Source organism: Rattus norvegicus, chromosome 1 (genome assembly GCF_036323735.1).
Source record: "Rattus norvegicus strain BN/NHsdMcwi chromosome 1, GRCr8, whole genome shotgun sequence".
Classification (NCBI taxonomy): Eukaryota; Metazoa; Chordata; class Mammalia; order Rodentia; family Muridae; genus Rattus; species Rattus norvegicus.
Window position 1 is genome coordinate 142,365,991 of NC_086019.1, and position 21,354 is coordinate 142,387,344.

At 45.2% G+C, this 21,354-nt stretch overlaps 1 long non-coding RNA gene across 1 annotated transcript; it reads right to left on the reverse strand.

Moving 5' to 3' along the window:
* Positions 1–371: 371 nt before the first annotated feature.
* LOC120099864 (uncharacterized) lies at positions 372–7,261 on the reverse strand. The gene is made up of 5 exons (XR_005499260.2): positions 6,378–7,261; positions 2,767–2,934; positions 2,425–2,639; positions 1,395–1,437; positions 372–503 (listed from the first exon to the last, which is right to left on the reverse strand). It is a non-coding gene; the product is annotated as an uncharacterized LOC120099864 (long non-coding RNA).
* Positions 7,262–21,354: the final 14,093 nt, after the last annotated feature.

Here is a 21,354-nt window from a genome sequence, read left to right on the forward strand (position 1 = left end):
AGGTCTTATGATGAAGGAATTAAAAAAAAATCTTTGATTACTATTTTAACTCTGTTTGCTTTCTTCTTTCCTTCCTTTCTCCTCTTTCTTTCTTTCTTTCTTTCTTTCTTTCTTTCTTTCTTTCTTTCTTTCTTTCTTTCTTTCTTTCTTCCTCACACCAGTGTGCTCCAGCGGGAATGCACTGTGTCACCCTCTTGTAATGGAGATTAAGACACTAACAATGCAATGCTTCAGCCTATAGAGAGAAACCAGAAAGGGAGGGCTGGGAATAGTCCTGGCATCTACCATAGTCTAGACCACAGCACGTTGCTTGTGCTTGGTTTTAATTTCACTTGGTTTGGGAGCCAACCAATGAACTTGACTCATTTGCATTTAATATAATTCTTTATTGAATCTTTGGGAAATTCACATCATGCACCCCAATCCCACTCTTCTTCCAGTTCTTCCACCCTCCATCCTTGAAGCCTTCCTTCCCCCAAAAAGGTAAATTTGAAAAGTGAAAGCTAGAAAAGAAAGAAAAAGAAAACACCGTCAACAAAAACCATCTCGTCAACCCCTCTGGGCAAGGAATGACCTGCTCCTCTTCTCTGTTTTCCCTTGTGTGCATCCATGGTTTTCCTCTGCCACCCTAAAAGTTGTGGGTTCTGTGTTTATGCTTCTAGTTGTTTTTCCTAACTTTTTATGAAGGACACTTAGCGATTTCATTGTTAATTGCTTCCCTTAGTACTCACTAGCATCTCTCCATCCCTCCCTTATTGCTCCTGACCCCCTAGCATCATACCCTCCCCGCTTCAGAGGTATGATGTAGAATAGACTCAGGGTAGTTACATACAAACCATTTTTCTTAGTTTATTCAGAATTTTTTATTAAAGAATAGCAAATCTTACTAAATGATTTACAAGTCTTCACTTCCTATGCATCATTGCTTCCTGTTGCTACGATCTGATGTTAATGCAGCCCTTGTGTGTACATGACCTGCTTTTCCTTTTTGAAATTCAGAATTTACTCCGCTGTTTAGCGTTCTGAGGCTTCTCTGTTATGTCTGACTCGAGTGTTTGTTTTGAGTCATTTTGTCCCCTGAACTTATACCCCATAAACTTTTAAAATACAAGATTTGTCCCCCCTTTCTTTGATGCTATGTATGAAATTCTGAGTAATGATTTCCTCTTTCACATATGCTTTTTTTCTACCTGGAGTTCTTATTTATTGAGCTCTCCTAAATGGTAACAGGGATTACCTCACCAGGCAAAGCCACCGTGGAGCTTGTATGAGTGCAAGAAGATCAGCAATACACGGTAATCATATGTCAAGGAGAGAAGTGCCATGGAGGGAAAACAGAGCAGGTGAGGAGGACAGGCTCCCAGGTGAGGCTGAAAGCTAACCAGAAGACGTACCTGAGCAATGGTGCCAAAGAGTCCAGGGGTGAGCTATGGACATCTGCAGGAAAGAGAAGCCAGGTCAAAGGTGGAGACCCCAGAGCATGCCTGGCCTAAGACCAGGGAGGGTAGGGTTTGGGTGCAGGGGACCAGCAGAGGCATAGTTTCAAAGAGGCCAGGTGAGTCCTCATGGTTACAATAAAAATATGGAAAAAGGGAAAACCAGAAAAAGGTTGTGACCAGGGACCCAGCAGATGGCTCATTGGTAAAGTCACCTGCCTTCTAGCCTGCAGACCTGGGTTTGATCACCAAGTTCCATACAATGAAAGGAGATTCTCGAGAGTTGTCCTTTGACTCCACCACCATGCACCATAGCATGTGTGCACACACTGCCTACACGCAAACAACCATTTAATATACAACACACAGAGAGATGCATACATAATGACTTGTGAGGTTCTGAACAGAAGAATGACATAGAGAGCTTTCTTTTCTTTTTAAGAAATCAATTAGTCAGGCTGGAGAGATGGCTCAGCGGTTAAGAGCACTGACTGCTCTTCCAGAGGTCCTGAGTTCAATTCCCAGCAACCACATGGTGGCTTACAACCATCTGTAATGGAATCCAATGCCCTCTTCTGGTGTGTCTGACATGTACTCATATAAACACATCTTTTTTTTTTTTAAGAAATCAATTAATCAAATTCTTATTTATTTATTTATTTATTTATTTATGGTGGGGGGCTGGGGGAGGCAGGTGGAAGATTGGGTTCTAGGGACTGAACTCAGGTCATTGGGCTGGACAGCAATCATCCTTACCTTCAGAACTATCTTTCCAGCCCTGGTTTTCTTTTTAATTTGAAAGCATTAATCTTAGCTATCCCGTGGGTCCTTCAGGGATCAAGAGTAACAACAAAATTAGGAAAACTTTTCAGTAAACAACAGGAAATGGTAGCGGCTAGGCCTGGATGGGGGTGTGGAGGAGGCGGGAGACAGCTAGGACTGAGTCAGGGCTAACTGTGTCCCATGCAACAGAATATTTTGCACTCACGTTTTTCTGTGTTTTGTTTGTGGTGTTGGAGGAAGAAATGGAGGCTTTGTGCAATTTTGACAACACTCTACTACAAACAGCATCATCAGCACTTAAAAGGGAATCTCTGAGGAGCTTCATGGTGGTCAGCAGCAGTCCTCAGGGAGATAAGTTGCTCTCAGTTGTCATTTTTGACAGGATCTAGAATCACCTAGGAGACACACCACTATCCATGCCTGTAAGGGATTATCTAGATTAGATTACTTAAAGTAAGAAGACACACACCCTCAACCTTGGGCAGCATCATTCGCTGGAATGGGGTCTGGGCTGACATAAGAAGGAGAAAACCATAAAAAGGAGTACCTGTCGTTCTCTGCTTTGAGACTGCAGACTCAATGTGTCTCCTGCTCCTGCTACCAGGACTTCACCGACGACACAATGGACTGTACCCTCAGACCAAGAGCCAAAATCAATCATCCTCCCTTAAGTTGCTTTTGTCAGGATATTTTATCACAGCAGCAGGAACAGAGACTAAGACACAGAGCAAGGCCATACAATGTGAAATTGAAGGCAGTGTCAGGCTCCGCTGGAGCAAAGACGTGAACGTTATCATCTTTCTATAAATCTTACTCCCCAGGTGCCTCCTTGTTGCAGCCTTGCCTCAGCCCTTAATGCGGCCATTTAAGTTGAGGTATCATCTTAGAGAGTTTAAAGGGAATGGAACTAAGTATTTAAGTCTAGATGCTATAAGCTCTTAAATTAAAAAAAAAGTTCCTTATAGCCTTTAATGCTAGCAATAAAAACCCATGGAAGCATTTTACAGAGCACATAGTCAAACTTCCTTAGCCGTGAGAGTAATAAAGCCTCATGCTGTTGACTCTGCTGAATGCCTGCTGAGTCAAAGCTCAATGAAAGAAACACTATGCCTGCCACTTCCCGGTTTCAAAGCACCTCATCCTCCCACAGAGCGGGCTGTAAACAAGATTGAGCTCATCTCTCCTTGGCAGAACCACACGCTCACCTTGGTGATGGGTGGAGGTGCAGTTGAAGCTACATTTGTTGTTTTGCTTTGCTTTGTTCTTCCGTTAGTCAGCTTTCCATGACTATAACAAAACGCTCCAGGAAATTGACTTATAAGGAAACGTGTATTTAGGCTCCCTGCTTTAGAGTTTCCAATCTAATGCCAGGCTTTAGTCCCATTGCCTTTAGGTCTCTAGTAGACTAGAAGTGCATCATGGGAGGCACAGGTTGGGGAGCAAAGCTGAGCATCCCAGTTTGGGATGTGAGAGAGAAAAAGGAAGTGCAAAGAGCTAGGACCTCAACATCCTCTGCAGTTACACCACCAATGACCCAGAGACCTCTCGCTCAAGCCCCACTTCTTAAAGGCTAAGCCATCTCTCAGAGTGCCATCAGATGGGGACTGAGCCTTTGAGATATAGGCCTTTGGAGATGTTTAGATCCAAATGATCCAGTCCTGCTCAGCACTAACAAAACATTGAACACACTCTTAATGTGTGTGAATTTGGCAATAAGTAAAATTACGCTGAAGTCTGCAGTACTGCAGATCACTGTGAATCTTACAGCTCATCTTAGATCAGTGGTATTGATGTGCACAAAGAGAAGGATGTGGCAGTCTCAGCATCTAGGCAATGTCAAACTGTGGTCACAGCCACCATCTGAGGGGTGGGAACCTCTATTGAGAAAATAGGCAAGCCTGTTGGGCATTTTCTTAGTGATTGATGGGGAAATGGTTTATCCACTTTAGGTAGAGACACCACTCAGCTGGTGGTCCTGGGTTCTATAAGAAAAGTAAGCTAAGCAAGTCATGAGGAGCAAGCTAGTAAGCAGCACCCCTCCATGGCCTCTGTTTCAGCTCTGCCTCCAGGTTCCTATCCTGTTTGAGATCCTACCCCCAATAGCCTTTGATGATGAACAGTGATGTGGAAGTGTAAGCAAAATCAACCTTTTTCTCCCCAACTTGCTTTTGGTCATATGTTTCATCACAACCATAGCAACCTTATTAAGACATGGCTCGGTGGTAGTATCCTTAGCCTGTATTGAATTTCTGGGTTCCATCCATAGAAACACACACACAGTCAATGGTTAACCAAAGAAAAAGCATTTGAATTTCTGTCTGGGTTTCCAGCTAAAATATCTACTCTTTTCAGAGAACATCACTTTTTACATGAAAAAACAGTGAACTATAGGAAGGAACCAAACTGAAGCCATTTTGAGTAAAGCTTCCATTTTGAATAGGGGTCAAATGAGTTCCTAAGACCTCCCTGGGTAACCAACATTGTCAGGTTGAGACATGGATGCTAGGCACGACACCCAGTAACAGCTGAATAAACCAACCAATGAGAACAGGATATGTGCACCACATAGGAAAATGTTCCTAGGAAAGGCCCCTATCCCTGAACCTGACTGGTGAGAAAATGTAACTTGGCACAGACGCTTGTGGTTTCAAGCTTACAGGCTCTGGAACATTCTAGCTCGGGGTTGCAGCTCAGCATCTCAGTCTGTTCTGTGTCCCTGACTGATCAGTACAGGCTTGATTACAATAAAATTTTGCTTTCAGTTTTGACCTGGTGTCTGAGTTGTGTTGGATATAATTGGAGCCCACAATAGAACCAAAAACTGTTATTACAACTTAGGTATTTAGTAGAAATTTTCTTGAAAATAAAGTGAGCCACCCAGTTTGGGGCTGATCACACCATTAAATCTTTCAAACAAAATCTTGAATTTTAAAACTTATTTCTGGCGTTATGAGCTGTCCTGTTATCTTCCCCATGAAGATTTTTGATGGTGACAGTAACAGATGCTTTCTTTAATGGTTTGTAAAAGATGAGTCAAAACCTAGAAGATGTGTATGCTTACTGAGTGAGTTTTCCAATGGTTCTAAAGAATAGAAGACCCTGGGGCTGGAGAGATGACTCAGCGGTTAAGAGCACTGACTGCTCTTCCAGAGGTCCTGAGTTCAATTCCCAGCAAACACAGGGTGGCTCACAACCATCTGTAATGAGATCTGATTCCCTCTTCTGGTGTGTCTGAAGACAGCTACACTGTACTCATATAAATAAAAATTAATAAAAAAATTAAAAAGAATAGAAGACCCATCCAAAGAATAATGAATATAGATAAATTTTACTGTAGCTCTGAATTACCCGGGATTTAGGAAATTGGGTGGCTATAAATGAATTAAATAAGTTGCTTGTGACTTCAACCAAGACCCTTGGGGCCAGGAGTAAGAAAATGCAGAGTCAATGACACAGACTCCAGGAGGCAGGCAAGTGGCCGACTTGTTTATTGTAGGAACTTGGCAAACCTTTATACCCTCCTCCCAGCAACCCATTGGGTCTCAAGTAGCCAGATGTGGCGCTGTCTCTTTCTCGTTGGCTTGCTCCATCACCTGATCCCGCATCAGGGGTCTCCAGTCACACCGACAGATCAATGTCTGGGTTAGCTCAGGGAGGAAGTATCAGTGGCACATATGCCAGCACTGTGGCTGGGCCTGCGTGGCTAAGTTCCTTTGACAGAAACCAACTATTTTGTATGTTAACTAAAAACATCAATAAGAAGAAAATTTCGTTGCTCTCGTGTTAGGTATCAGATTACAGTTAACCTTTGAGAAACTACTTCTTGGGGCCAGAGAGGTGGTTCCACAGGTTGGGGGCATTAACTCCTCTTCTAGAGGACCCAGGTGCAATTCCCAGTGCCCACATGGCAGCTCACAACTGTGCATAACTCCAAGATCTGACACCCTCACACAGACATGCACAGACATACATGTAGGCAAAACACCAATGCGTATAAAAATAAAAATAAATTATTAAAAAATTAACTACTTCTTGATTTTTTAATGTTATCAAAGAAAAAATATCTGCAGTTATCTAAAATAGCCATTAAAAGGGTTGTCCTCTCCTTTATAATTACATAGCATTACAAATATTTTTGTTAGAAAGCATAGTGATTACTTTGATCTGTGAGATGGCTCATCAGATAAAGGTGCTTGCCAACGTAAGTTGGATCCTCAGAACCCTCGTGGTGGAAGGAGAGAATTGATCCCAGCAAGTTGTCTCCTAACCTCCATTGCCTTACAAAAATAAATACATACATGTCATTTTTTTTAAAAAGTATTCATTGATAAAATGTATTATTTACATTAAAAGGTAAAGTATCTAATGAATAAAAATTTATTCTCAGATTTAGTTTCAGATGTGGTAATTTCAGCCGTAAATTGTTAGCCACTCTGAGCTCCAGGCAGACACTTGCCTCTGCATCCACCCAGGAGCTCTGCATTCACAAATGAAAGACATGCACACGCAACCTTTATACTTAATATGCCTTACTAGCTCAATGGCTGGGCCATTCCTGAACCTCTCCATGGCTAGCACACGCTGCCTTCTGGTATTCTCGAGTTAACACTTTCTAAATCTGTATTTTTTTCTCTGCTATCCAAGACCCAATTGGGGAAGTGGACCCTGAGGCCATTTTCTCTAATTCTTATACATTGGTGAGCTCTTAAGTCTGATCTCTTTGCTTCCCCAAATGGCCCTCTCATGGCAGAGAGGCCTTCTTCTCTCCTCTGTGTTCCTTGCCTGGGAATCCTAAAAGACCTGCCCAGCCATTGGCCACTGGCCCTTTACTGATAAATCAAAAACCAATTGGGGACAGAGACCCTCATCGTCTGGACACTTAGATTCCTGTGTGACGTTTGGGGCCGAATTAAGACAAAGCATTAGAACCAATCCCCAACAGGTAATATCAGTTGATACAGCACATATAGACGACAGCTTTCAGGGAGACTTCAACTTCATTCCAGATAGTCATATTCTTACATCCTAACCAAGCCTGAAGGAGATACATCTCACACAGTGGCATGAAACCGAAATCGTCATGTTTACACAGCACATAAAGGTCCAAGGCCTTTCATTGCATCCATTTATTTTTCCATGATGGGGACCGAGCTGAAGGTGTTGTTTATGCTGAGTAAGTGCTGTGCCACGGAGCTGCCTGCTCAGCCTGGGATATCAAATTTAAGAGCGCCAGATTATCTCACTGCACAGCTTCTGGGTCTGTACCCAAAGGACACTGAACGAACAACAGTGGGTTCACATTTGTATTATCTGTTACCTCATTCACAATAACAAAGGTACAGACAATTCAAGATATATGTCAACAGAGAAATAGCTCGAGAAAATGTGCCATGTGTGCGAGATGGAATTTTATACAGCTATACGGGAGACTTGAAGTCATGGCATTGGCTGGGAAATAGATGAAATGTGAACAGGAAATCACTGTTAGGTGAGACAGGCCACACTGAGACAGGTGCCACCCTGTTTCCCCAGGTGGATCCTACATATAAAATAAAGACCCCAGAACTGAACCTTCAAAGATGATCACGTGCTTTTAAATGTTAATATCTAGCCAGGTGTGGTAGTGCCCACCTTTAATCCTATCACTTGAGAGGCAGAGGCAGGTGGATCTCTGTAAGCCCAAGACCAGCCTTGTCTACAAAATGAGTCGAGGACAGTCAAGGCTATGAAACAGAGAAACCCTGGCTCGAAAAACAAAAAAAAAATATTATCAGCACACAAAAGTATGGTACACACCAAAATTAGCTCAAAAATTAGCTCAAAATAGATGTGAGACATGAAAGTATAAAACTACAGAGGAAATTTTATGGTCCTGAAATGGCAAGGTCCCCTAGATGTGACACCAAAGTGCTGCACCTGTTGCACGTGTGTTCCTAAGGGAGACTACTTACCCCGGTTAGAAACGATTCTCTCCAGGTCTGTCTTGATGAACTAGTGAGTTCACTGTGTGCTTATTTTATTTTGTTTTGCTTTGTTTTACAAAAACAGAGACAATTCAAGGGCAGTCACCACTGGGAAGTCTGGCGCACAATTTATAGGCACATATACTACAAAGAGTCTCTCCCCAACAACTCTGCCACTTATACAACCTCAGGGTATAGAGGGGGCTTCATGAGCCCTGCAAGTCTCTAGCATCCCCCTTCATGAGGTCATGTTAACAGGCAGGTGTCACAGTTGCCCTGATCCAAGATAGTCATGGTCATGTCCAGCCTGGAGAAACAGCTGCAGAGCAACATCAGAAACGAAACAGACGAATTAGACGCTGAACATTTCCATACACCAAAGGTCACAGCCAACCAAGGGAAAGCGCCGTCTCCAGGATGAGAGAAAGCATTTAGCAACCCACGTATCTAATAGTTAAGGGATTAGTATTTAGGGAATATAAAAAGCTCCTGCAACTCAAAGGTAGCCGTGAAAAGAGAAGACCTGAGACTTCTTAAAAAAAAAAAAAAAAAAAAGCAAACCACCCACTAATCCACCAATCACAAGGGAAATAGGGAAATACAAATTCAAACTTTGATGATATTGCCTCACACCCAATTAGGAGAGTCAGTACAGAAATAGCTAGTGTTGGTTGGCCGTGAAGAATCTGGCATCCTTGGGCACTGTTGGTGGGAATGCAGAACGCTGTGGCTGCTCTGAAAAGTGGGGTGACGGCATCTACAGGGCCTTTCCTCTGCTTCCAGACAGACACGTGAAACAACTGCAAACAATACCATAGGATCAGAGAGATGCTTGCAGGCCCACACCTGCCATGACACAGCTCAGAGCAGCCCAACAGTGGAAGCAACTCGTGTCTATTGGTGGATTGATAGAGAAATGAAATATGAAGTATCATACAGTAAAATACAGTTTAGCTTTAATGAGGAAGGGAGTTCTGACAAATGCTACTACATGGATGGAATCTGATTACAGTCTCCACGACAAAAAGAGTCACGAGAGACAAATGCTATAGATTTCTTCTTTCATGAGGTACCTAGAGGAGTTAAATTCCTATTGAGAGACAGTACAGGATGATTTCCAGGGGTTGGAGAAAGAGTAAATAAAGAGCTGCCGTTGTGGGGAGGGGTTGTTTGTTGGTTTTGGTTTTTAAGACAAAATGTCATATATCCCAGGCTAGCCCTGCTGTGTAGTGGAGCATGACCTTGAACTTCTGATCCCCCTGTTCATACCTTCTGCTTGCCATCTGGAAGCCTCCAGGGTTATGCTGGAGAAAGACTGGCAGAGCCTCAGAATCCTTTCAGAACTTCCAAGAAGTAAAGTATACAACTTCCCCCAGACTCATTCACACCTCCCTTGGGCCCCAGGTCCTGGTTTGTAAACTGGGTTGCAGCTTCTGGGGAATCAGGAAGACAATGTTTCCAGAAGCACTGGTCAGGTAGAGGAGCACAGAGAAGAAGGAGCAAACGTTTCTGGTGTGGTGCGAAGGGAGGAGGGACAGGCAATACCTCTAGAAGAAACCCAGACTATAAACAAACAAGGCAAGGTGGACCGAGACCAAGTAATGTCGTCGGTTCGGTGGCCATAAAACATGCTCAAGGAACAGGGCCCTTTCTCTCTATGTCCAGAGACAAAAACTTTCCACTAGGGACAGAGCGTTTGGAGACAGTGTGACATAGCCCCTACCAAGACAACGCCAGAAAATGCAGGACTATGGGGACCATAATCCTCAGGAAGGAATTTCATACTTGGAGAGTTGTAACCGGGCCTTGTGGGGAGGCTGCCCGGACACCCAAACCATAACAACCTCAGGGTCACCCAGGACCACAAAATCTACCCACCCTGCCCACAAGGCTCTGTCAGCCCCCATTTATACCCCACAAAAGAATGCAGTGTCTTCTTGATTCTCTAGCACCATTTCCGGTCTTTGTTCACTCATGGAACCTCAGACTTGAGTGCACTGATGTTGGAGCACATGAATTTAGAGGAGTATCCTCTGTTTGAAAGCAAAGACTCCACTGTTTTTAATCTGGGGCCATCTTCCCCGCAAAGTGTGCCAGTCTGGGAACTTTATTCAGACCCCAAAGTGGGACCTTGGTATTGGAGACATTCTTCACATTCCTCAGTTAGAATCATGGACCCTGAGGCTGGAAAGCTAGCTCCCCCATTAAAAGTAATTGCCACTCTTGCAAAAGATTCGGATGTGATTCCCAGCACCCACCTTGCAGCTCATGACCTAGCCACTGTAACAGTTTCAGAGGATCTGATGCCTTCTTCCCATCTCCCAGGCATGTACATGGTATACATAGATACATGCAGGCAAAACACTCATACACATAAAATAAACATATCTTTAAAAAAATTGCTGTCCTGCAAATCAGAGGTTCTCATATAATAGAGATAAGAGTTAACAGAGGTGTTGAGTTTTTAAAGGGTAGAGCTGAGCAAATAAAACATTTGGGAAAAGAAATATGGAAAGTGTCCTGTCCCTTACAGGCCCACAGCCAGTGGTGCAGGCAGTGATGTGAGCACAAGAGGGGCCCTGCCCCTCTCTGGCCTAGCCAAGGCTCTCAGTTGATGGTTTCCGGCTTCTGATATGGATGTAGGTGGAGAACGACTCATCCTCCCTTGGGGGATTGGCCACTAGGAATTTGACCATGCTCTAGTGAATATATGGATAACACAAAATGAACTTGTTTTTTTTCCTTTTCTTTTTCTTTCCTTTATTCTATTTTGGGGGTTGAGGGGATTCCTGGGGTAGAAGGACAGACATGGGAAAACTAAGAAATGAGCGCAGTCAGGGTGCATGATGTAAGAGATTCCCAAATAATCCATTAAAAAGAGAAAAAAATATAATGACCAATGCCTTAGATTGAGGACATAGTATGTATTTTGCCTAGTATAACCAAGTCTCTGTGTTCAATTCTGTCACACACACACACACACACACACACACACACACACACTCCAATCCAAAGGGATCTAAAATGATCCATTAACAGATGAGTCAATAAACAAACTGTGGTAAATGTATACAATGAAATATTATTTGATCTGTGACAGGTTGAATAAAAAATGGCCCCCATAGGTTCATAGGGAGTGGCACTACTAGAAGGTGTGACCTTGTTGGAGTACATGTATCTTTGTTGGAGAAGATGTGTGTCTATGGGGAAGGCTTTGAGGCCTCAGAGGCTGAAGCCAGGCCAGTGGCTCCGTTTCTTCCAGCTGCCTGCAGATCCAGATGTAGAACTCCCAGTTCCTTCAGCACCAGCTCTGCCTGCGTGCAGCCATGCTTCCCGCCATGATGACAACGGACTGAACCTCTGTAACTGTAAGCCAGCCCCAATGAAATGCTTTCCTTTATAAGAGCTGCGATGGTCATGGTGTCTCTTCACAGCAATAAAACCCTAACTGAGACAGCATCTTAAGAATGAAGGAAAGTGGTATGAGCTACAACATGGGTGACTCTTAATGATAAAAAGTGTGAAAAACACCAATCACAAGAAAAATAGTGCCCGTTTTCACTACCCGAGCCACACAGATCCGTCAGATTCATAGAGACCGGAAGCAGAGCATCAGTTCCCGAAGGCTATAGGAAGGAGAGTTACAGTCTAATTAACATAGGGCTTCACTTTTACAAGTTGAAAAAAAATTCTAGGGATGGATGAAAGGGTCATGTCCACAACAAGTTCAAGTGCTTTTTGCAAACAAGGTACAGTCTTAAAAAGGGTTAAAATGCTATGATGCGTATGAAGTGTATCTTACCGCAAGTTTTAAAATATTTATTTATTTATTTATTTTTTAGAAATATACTTAAGGAAAGCTGAACAAGGCCTATGTGCTGATCACTTCCTGTTTACTCTGTTGGTGAAGGAAGAATCCCCCACCCTTCGTGTCCCCCAAAGAACATGAAACAGTTACCATGACACCCAACCCTGGAGAGATGTGATGAAGTACTTCCTGGGTCTCACAGCTTGGGGGTAAGGGGATACCATGCTACTCAGGGCCAGCCAGGCCCTGACATAACCAGCCAAGTTATGGACAACAGCCACTACATCATAGTAACAAGAGAGTGAGGGGCCTATCGAGGGGACGTCAGTTTGCTTGAATTATGCTGTAGTCTGGCTGCAAATTGGTATTTGATAGAGTGAGGACCTAGTAGATTGAAGGTAACATGAAGCCAGACGAGTGGAGTTTCTCTTTTTGTTTTTATTTGATGAGAAAAAGGGAGCTTGTGCTTAGGACAGCGGGGCCTCATGAAGCTCAGAAATGTCAGGGTGAAATCTGGAGTTGAATTTAAGGTTCTACAGTACAACCGAAGCTCTAGAAACCACAGAACACTAACACTACGAAGACGATGTTACAGAAAACCTAAACAGATGAGAAGCTGTTCCTGATCCACAGGCAGGGATAGTTGGATATTACTCAAATGCCAATCTATCAAATGTTTTCAGCTCAATCGTCATACAAGCAAAGACATTTTTTAAACTGTTGATTCATTTTTCAGATTTATGTGGGGAAATGGACTTGAGTAATACTTTTTAAATGCACTTGGGGTTGAAAAGTTAGCACAGTGGTAAAGCCAAGCCTTTGGGTCACTCCTTGGAGGGAGTAGGAGGGGAGAGAGAGGGGAAGAAGGCCCTTTAATTTCAAATCAAACTGCAAAACTAAGACTTAGGAGCAGACGTTAGTACAGCAGAGCAGAGAGGACAGAAACAGACCCTGCGCTGACGTCAGTCAAAAGTGCTGATTCAGCACAAGGGTAGCAATCCAACCAACGGTACTGAAGATCTGTGGTAGCCGGGGACATAACTCATACTACACACCAGAAGTAGCCCAAAAGGACCCATTATACACATAAAACTGTTTCTTTTAAAACTACAACACATCTCAAAAACAAGCACGCAAGCAAAACAGAAGGTGGACTGTTAAGATGTGTCTGTGGCAATGGTGACGGGAACGAAACAGAGTGATGGTAAAATCAACTTTAGCAAGAGAAGTCGGCTTAAAACAACAGTAAATTATTCTTTTGCAGTTTTGGAGGCCTAGAAACCCAAAACCCAGGTGTCACTAAGGCCATACTGCCCTGACACTGGAGAAAGCTTTTCCCATCTTTTGCCCAAGGCCATGTGAGATTTGGCCTCCAGTAAGGCACGGTGAGGAGGATGGTTACAGTGCTGGCTGTGTAAGCCTGGCAACCCAAGTTCGATTCCTGAGGCTCACTTAAAGTGGAGGTGGAAAGAAAGAACCAACTCCACAAACCAATAAATAAACTTTTAAAAAGAGAGGGTTGTGGTTGCTGTGGTGGTGGTGGTGGTGGTGGTGGTGGTGGTGGTGGTGGTGGTGGTGGTGGTGGTGTTTTGTTTTGTTTTGTTTTGTTTTGTTTTGTTTTGTTTTGTTTTGTCTTGTCTTGTTTTAGACACACTAGGACAGCTCTGCTGTAGAGAGCCAGCATGAGAGGGGATTCCTTTCTTCTGACCACTAGCCTCAGGTTCCATGTACAGCTCTAGTCAGACCTTTGTGATCCCAGGCCTTACATCTTTAACATGACTCCGTAGTCCTCGGCTGGTTTTCTTCTGACTCAGGCTTGTTATGAACTTATACTTTCCATGTAGGCCCTGCCTGCCTTATACTGGTGTCTGAGGTGGGAGGATTTTCTTCTATACCTGGACCCTGACCTCATCTCCATTTGTCACCTCTGGCTCTAGACTCAGTTCTTGAATTTGCAGGAATGGACCCAGGTCAAGACCTCAGGAACTTTCTGGAGCGAGAATGAAGCCATTTCAAGCTTCTCGGACTCTGGTTCCACCTGCACCAAGACCATATATGTGTCTTACAGAAGAGAGAACTCTTGGACTCTTTAGCCTTGGTTTTCTCTATCATCCAGTTAGCTGTCTAGTTTCTCTTCATCACTCCTCATTTGTCAAGTGAGAAAGAGTAGACTCACTGGCCCCAGCACAAGGCACAACCAGAACCTGTGAGCTCTAACTCTACTCACTACCTGCACTTCTGTGTCTGTCTCCATCCCGGGGCAAAGCAGAGCGTTCCATTGGCCAACGTTGCTTCAAAGGGCCTTAACATGCTGTCCTAGTTTCTTTTCTCACTGTCCTGACATCTTAAATAAAAGCCAACAGTTTGAGGAGATACCACCATATCTGCTCCTCGTGGCCTGGGGGGCGTGGCAGTAGGAGCGTGAGGTAGCTGGTCACATGTGTGTGCAGTCAGGAAGCAGAGATGGGTGGATACTGATGCTCTATTCACTTCTTTTTATTTAGTCTGGGACTCCAGCTCATGGAATGGTATCACACATATTCAGATAGGTCTTCTCTCTTCAGTTAAATATCAGGCTGAGAAGACTAACCATGGCACATGGAAGGGACAAGATAGGTCACACCAACCAGCCTTCAGTGATATCTCCAACCTTTGGAGATCCCCCTCTGTGGAGTCCAATTTTGTCTCGGGATCTAATAAAGGAATAAATGCATGGACCAAAGCCAGCTTCCCAGTGCTAAGAGGTGATGTGGAAAGCATGCTGATTCTATCTTATTATCCCAAAGACTTAAACCCAGAACGTAACTTGAATGTAACCACCAGGTTCTGACGGCCTTTCAACCAGGGAGAGGTTGTGCTCTCCTCTGTTCCCTGAAGAATAGGTCCGGATTACAAGACACAACCTAGCAGTGTCAGTATGATATCCCTCATCCACTCTGAGTGACTCCGGTTCGGGTGAGGGTTGGGCCGCTACAGCCAGGAAAGCCCAGGACTGAAACTGAATAGTGGTGAAGAGCTGTGAGGTGTGACTTCAGGCTTGGGGGCGCTAGCTCTTCTGCAAAGATTAACAGAAGACTGACTTCACCTTTTATGGTTTCTCATTGGCCATGGAGAATTTCTGTCTCCGAGGCTTCACAGCTCAGTGAATTCTAGGGGGAATTCAGTTCTCTGACAACATTCTACTTCGTTCCCATTGAGAACACATGACTTCATGGTGTTGTCCTTGCTTAACTCCAACCCCACTCTCTCTACCTTCAGGTTCCAGATCCTCCCCGTCCAGCCATCTTCTTGGCCACCATTTAAGCCACATCTCTGTTTGCCATCCCCAAATGGTGACAGATGCTGGCCAAGGGTACCAACCGTTCCCCATCTACCCTGAGAGTCTCTACAAGTTCCCACTCCTGACCTCACACTTTACAGCATTTTACAATGCCCGAACCTGATCATTTCCATCAAATGGGCAGGAGGGCAAGGGGGAACAAGCACACATTCGTAAACACCTGTGAGCAACTCAGTGCTCTCCTCACTCTGCAGGGTGGGGAGGGGTCAAATACACAGAGAGCCATATTGTCTGCTCCCAAATCTCAGCTCAGCCACTCACTCATTAACTGTGTGATCTTGGGCAAAGTATTTGACCTCTCGATTTCTAAAAGCAAAAACAAAACAAAACAAAACAACAAAACAGAAAACCGGGAATAATTTGTGATATTTACAAGTCATGAAGTTACCATGGTTACTGGATGGGTTTCTAAACATACGGTGTTCAGCACAACCCCTAACACACAGTACTCAATACGTGTGGGCAATTATGATTCACCGTGAGCACTGCCCTTTACCAGACACAAGGGACACAAAACAGACACATCCATCCATTTGCTATTTACTGGAAGATTGCATTTGTCTTACACTCGGACGGGATCCAGACTATGTATTCCTGTTGCCGTGAAGCCCACAGTCTAGTAAGATGGGAGGCAGACGTCGGTGGTAAACTGTGGTTCAAGCAAGGGAAGGAACGAAGAAGATGCCAAGACAGAACAGGGTAGAAGCAGAGGAGAGGAGGTCACAGAAGGCTGCTATTATTTACTGTACAATGACATAGCATGCTCGGCCACATTAAAGCAAGCATTACAGGAGGCCCCTGAGAGGCTGAGTGAGCATGGGAAGAGATGAGGAGAAGGAGAGCTTTGAGTGCGTGTAAACAGAACAGCAACAAGATCACATAAAATAATTTCCAATGGGAGATACTGCTGCTCCCCTTTAATGAGGAGGAAAGTGAGGGTGGAGAGCCAGTCATTGATAGATGATTTTACTGGCTCCCCAGAACAGCTCTTATTAGCCCTCACTCAAATACTTACAGCTCACTGTTTCTCCTTGCCCTCCCCCCACAATGAGATACAACAGCCTGAGCTGCACCTGGCAACCCCTTTGAAGCCCTTCAACTGCCCACAGGGGCACAGAGCCCACGTGACATCACCCTCATCCCTGGCTATCACCATATGCAACCTTGTGCCCGTCGACAGTTTCTTTTCACTGACTGTACAAAGGAGCCCCCGTGCTCCCTGCCCCACTCATTCCGTCCTCCACAACCACTGGGGTGACACCCAAACCAACAGCCACAGGTAAACGGTGTCTCTCCCTGGCATGCAAAGTTAATTACACAATCCCAGAGAAGTGACCCGGGTCCAGAATGGAAGGGACCAAGGTGCCAGGGATGACCAAGCCCTCAAGAATCCCCCTAGAAGCTCCTCCCTGGAGACACCCTTCCCCAGAATAGGCAGAGAGGGCTAGAAACACCCATATAAACAGCGCATCCACAAAACCCCACTGTCCCAAGGCTTTCGTCCCTCAGCCTTTGCTATTTTTATCTGGAGATCGAGAAGGGGGTTGCCAGGCAGGGCCACGCCGCTGTTTATGTCTGAAATTTGAAAAGATGCACAGTGTACTTGGGAGAAGGCGTTGCAGGGAAAGGAATTTCAGAGAATTTCAAACCTGGCAGGGTGAATAGGTGCCTTGTGTTCAGGCTTACGACTCTGGAAAAGCTCTTCAACCCATGGCACGAAGAGGGGCCACGGACGGGTGCAAACGCCCACGTGGGAGATTTGGGATGGATGGAGACTCAGTTCACCTGGCTGAGGGGAATCAACTGATCTCAGACTGGGGGTGCTTTACGAGGAAGTCCTTCTGCCCCCCCCCAATAACACTTCTCTTCATGGCTCCCACTTTGACACTTGAGTATTTTTCCTTTGTTTCTTACCTCACCAGCCCCAGTCAGTTCTTAGCGTTCTCCGCTCTGCTCTGTCACCCGTCTCGCTCCAGTCAGTGGGATGCTTACTTTGTATTGGCTTCCTCGTAGACACACCTTCGGGGGTCTCTCAGTCACTCTATCCATTTTCTGCTTCTTAATTGCACTGTAAGGGTCCCTTACATAATCGTAAAACCTTATAACACACACAAAACTTAGGTGCAGGCTGGGGGCTTCATTCCATAAGTGCTATGCCATGACCATCTGTAGCCTGGGCTGGCCTCAAACTTGTCATGTAAAGGCTGGCCTTGAACTCTTGATCACTGTCTTTAATATCACAGTGCTGGGGCAACAAGTGTGGGCCTGGTTAATGCTCTTCATTCAATCATGGGTAATAGGAAGTGGGGATGGTTGTCAGTAATGGGATCAAACACAGCCCCGCCGAATGAATGCCATGTCTGTTTTCTTCTTTCACTCTTCAGAGGTTAAAGGGGTTTTGGCATGGCTCTGTAGGTCCTAGGTCAGACTGCATGTGTCTTTTGCTAGGTAGAGAGGTTCTCAGGAGTGTAGAGAAGAGTGCTGAGGGAGGCTTTTACCTTGCTGTGACATTTAAAGCACATCGGAGCACAGTCGTATCTTGTTTCCTTGGGTCGGGGCATGGGTTAATGTCGGGGATCTTTAGCTCTATCAGCATCTGTGGCTGCAAACTTCAGCAGCTCAGAAAACACCCCAGCAACAAAAGAAGTCGTCATGGACAGAACACCAGGTCTAACCCAGGTTTGCCCCTTTGTGGGACCTGTATTTCCTTTTGTCCTAGCTAGTTTTACGTCAACTTGAAACAAGCCAGAGTCATCAGAGAGGAAGGAGCCTCAACTGAGAACATGTTTCCATAAGGTTGTGCTGTAGGCACGCTTGTAGAGCATTTTCCTAATCAGTGATTGGTGGGGGAGGGTCTGGCCCATGGTAGGTGGTGCCATCTGTGGGCTGGTGGTCCTGGGTTCTATAAAAAAGCAGGCTGAGTTGGCCATGAGAAGCAAGCCAGTGAGCAGCAACCATCCATGGCCTCTGCATCAGCTCCTGCCTCCAGGTTCCTGCTCTGTTTGAGTCCCTATTCCAACAGTGAAGAGTGATGTGGAAGAGTAAGCCAAATAAACCCCTCCCTCTCCACGTTGCCTTTAGTCATGGTGTTTCATCACGACAACAGATCTAAGATATAGATTAATTTCCTTCAATATCAGAGGGCCCGTGAAGTTTGCTCTTCACATGTTCAAGATTCATATTCTCTCTGTCCCTTCCTCTCTCCCTCTCTCCATCCCTACATTCTGGTCAACCATTTCTCTTTATCTGTCTTTTCTGCCTCTTCCATAGTCTCCCTTCATTACTGTGTTCTATCAGAATGCCTCTCCATATTTGCTGAGTAGAAGAGAAAATAATGTCCTCTGGTCATGTTTCAGGCTGACTGTCTCTCAGGTTCCAAACTCCCACATCTCTGTCCGCTCAAGGTCTTCTACTCACCCTCTGCTTCTGAAACCCACCTAGTCTGCAGTGGAACTCCCTGCCTCTAAGTCACAGTCAGTCACCCCTCCTGGCCACCCTTGTTGCTATTCTGATCCCCCAGCCACCCAGGTTCAGAAGCTCGAAGCTACCCTCCACTCCTGTCTGTTCTGGTCTATTGTCTCTGCCATCACCCCAGTGGTACCTAGATACATGCTGTCATCTTTCAGTGCGCTGACAACACAGTTAAACTTTTGTCTAGTCATCATCTGAGCTTATCTAAAAGGTCCAACCTTTGCCTTCTCACAGAAAGAGAGCCCAGGTAGCTTCTGTTCCTGCAGAAACTGTGTAGTGTGGTGACTGAGCCTGAGGTCCTGAATGGTGGTGGGTTTAGTGAGAGCTGCTTTGTGGTGTCCCCTTTGGGTGGCAGGTTTCACTCTTCTGTTTGCCTCCAGTCTGAGTTAAAGGACTATGGTGATCTCTATACACAGAGCACACAATATTCATCTCAGTATTGGAAAAGAAAAGGAAAGGGGCTGGTACAGTGCCTAGCTTGTTACTTGGCATATAGTAAGTGTTCAGTAAATAGCTACTACTAAAAATGGTACAGCACGAGCTGGGATTTATTCTCAGGATACTGACTAGTTAGTGTCAGTTTGCTTGCGCCTTGCCTTCTCACCGCCCCCTCCTCTCTCTCACACACACATACACACACACACACACACACACACACACACACACACACACACACACACTGGGTTTTGCTATGTAGCCCAGGCTAGCTTTGAACTCATGATCCTCCTGGTTTAGCTTTAAACGAATAAAGGATATTCCTGTTTAACACTGCCATTTTTCCTGTTTTCTCCCTTTATAGGAATACACAGGGAAAAATCCAAACCCAGTTGCAACAATGACTAAAATGTTGAGAAACTGTAAGAGAGATAAATGCCAAGTTCTGTGAGGACAAGAAGTATTCACAGGTCTGCGTGTTAGTGGGTCGTTGGATTTGTTGTTGCTTTTGCTATTAAGACATGGTCTCATGTAGCCTACCCTGGCCTTGAACTCCTGCTCCTCCTGCTCTGGCCTCAAGTGCTGAGATTACAGAGGTGTGCCAACATGCACAATCAGCAGTTTTTAAACTACTGAGCTCCCTATACTTCCCATAGGTGGAAGTGCAGATTTATACCACTTCGTGTTTTTCAGTGTGAATTCCTCATTATAGGTGAAAATCTGTAACAAGCTTTCAGAATAATTTGATGCTCATTGCTGAAAGAAAATAAAAGTGCCCTGCCTGATATGACAAGGACTGGGTGATCAGACCCAAGAGACTGCGAGTACATTCAGGAAATACTGGTGCAGAGCCAGCTTAGGCCTCAGCTGTGGGAGGTAGCCCCTTAGGTTCCAGGGCACAGGGAGCAGGCTCCCAGGAGCCGTGGGGGCTGCCTATGAAGTAACAACTCAAGATTACTGAACCCTAGTCAGCCTCCCATAGACCTGTTTAGGAAATAATGATGATGATGATGGTGGTGGTGGTGATGGTGGTGGTGGTGATGGTGATGGTGGTAATGGTGGTGGTGGTGGTGATGGTGGTGGTGGTGATGGTGGTGGTGGTGGTGATGGTGATGGTGGTGATGGTGGTAATGGTGGTGGTGGTGGTGATGGTGGTGGTGGTGATGGTGGTGGTGAGTGGGGGAAGGTTGATGGTGATGCTACATAAATCAAATCAGCTGCACGACACTCAGCCCCTCCCTCTGTGTGGCTTCTCAATGGAAAATCGAGGACTACAGAACTTCAATCCTCCTGGGAAGTGCTGCTGATGATGTTGGGGGTGGTGGTGGTGATCATAAACCAAGACAGCAGCATCCCACTCAGCCCCTCCCTGTGTGCGGAGTCTCAGTAGTAAATACACGGAGGAGGCATGAGTAAAACGCTGGCTGTGGTTTCCATTTATAAACGCAGGCAGGGTTTTGCTGAGGTACCAACCTAATATAAATTCGGGGAGAAATGCAAACTAGAGCTTCCAAAAACATCAGCCCCCTAACCGTGTCCTTGTAGGTCTGTGTCTTAAGTGACACAACGCTTTCCTGTCCCCATGTGTCATCATGCCACACAGACATATGTGGACCTGTTTCACTAAGTTATCCTGCTTCTTTATTGTTAGACCATTTCCCTCTTCGGCCGTCCCTTGTACAGTGTTAAAACAATAAAATGGCACTTTCCAAACATGCCACCAGGGACCAAGAGGCTCCGTTTTCTGGCACTATTCTGGGTTTTCTTTATTGTCTTTCTATGACCCTTCCCCTCCAGAAAGATGGCAAACCCATCCCCTATTCCTTACCCTACTTCTCATTGCCCAAGGTTTATCATTACTGTTCTCTTATATTTAGCTTCTTTTGCAAATGTGCGCGTGCGCATGCGCGCACGCACGCACACACACACACACACACACACACACACACACACACACGCGCGCGCACGCGCGCCAAAGGCAAAGCACTACTGAGAGAGGTCCATAAGGGGCTAGGAGAGAGAAGGAAATGGACCACTGTGCACCCAGCCCCTTCTCCAGGCCCAGGTGCCCACATTACTTTAATTCTCACAATTCTCTGGGGTGCCTTCTCTTCCAGG